Below are 1054 nucleotides of genomic sequence, written 5' to 3' on the forward strand. Positions count from 1 at the left end.
GGAAGCCTGCTACTACAGTCCCCATCCCCATAGAACTGTCAAAGCTTATTGCTTGGGTAGCATTTACTCTGTTAGTGGGTTGAATTTGTGAAGGACCTGCCTAGTATGGGAAAACAGGCCTACTACAGTGTTCCTCCTTATGTTCCTATGTTACCCAAGGTCCTATCGAAGCTAAAACCTTGGGTAGTTTCAAATTTAGGTTGGATAAATACACGAGTGAGAGGGGTTGGATTTGAATGGGACTTGCACGTGAGTAAAGAGAATTATCAAAATGGTATAAAAAAACGACAGGTTGTTAGGCAAGACACACATGCAACAATTAGGTATCTTTATTTCGAAGCGTTTCGCCTACACAGTAGTCTTCTTCAGTCGAGTACAGAAAGTTGACAGAAGAGATGTGAAGACGATGTAATCAGTCCATCACCCTTGAAGTTTTTGAGGTGGTCACTCCCTCAGTTTGGAGAAGAGTATCATTCCATAGTCTGAAACAGTATGGAGTAGAAGTATGTATATATGTATGTATAATGTTTGCTAAGACCGTAGTCCTGGCACGGGTCTCAATCTTGCGATGACCTGCCTCTGGCTCCTGAGGGAGAAAGGTTGCTACAATGATGTGACATATACTGCTCAAACACTCTTCTCGTCAGTTCATCTGGTGCATCTCATAAGTGACAACACCGTATATACTCCTAACTGTGGACACTAACGAGGAGGATATGTCGTTATCACGAGCAACAGCTTGTCTGGTTCGCTGACTCCATGGTATGCTAATGTGGCCGCAGTCATCTCTGGGTCCTCTTTGGGAGGGGATATCAGTGCTAGTTGCCTGTGGAGTGTCTCGGTAACTTCGCACTCCAGAAGATAGTGTGTTGGGGGTGCTGGACAACGTGCTGGCAGTACTGGCACATCTCCTCCTCAGCTTTGTCTACCATCATCTTGGCTGTGGGAAAGCCCAAACGAAGCCAATGGATGGTGGTACACTGCGCTCTGGACCAGCTTCTATCATATGGAGGGGGTTCTCCCTGAGTCGCTGCTCGGTACCACTGTTGAGATG

The sequence above is a fragment of the Cherax quadricarinatus genome, chromosome 6, assembly GCF_038502225.1.
Source record: "Cherax quadricarinatus isolate ZL_2023a chromosome 6, ASM3850222v1, whole genome shotgun sequence".
Classification (NCBI taxonomy): Eukaryota; Metazoa; Arthropoda; class Malacostraca; order Decapoda; family Parastacidae; genus Cherax; species Cherax quadricarinatus.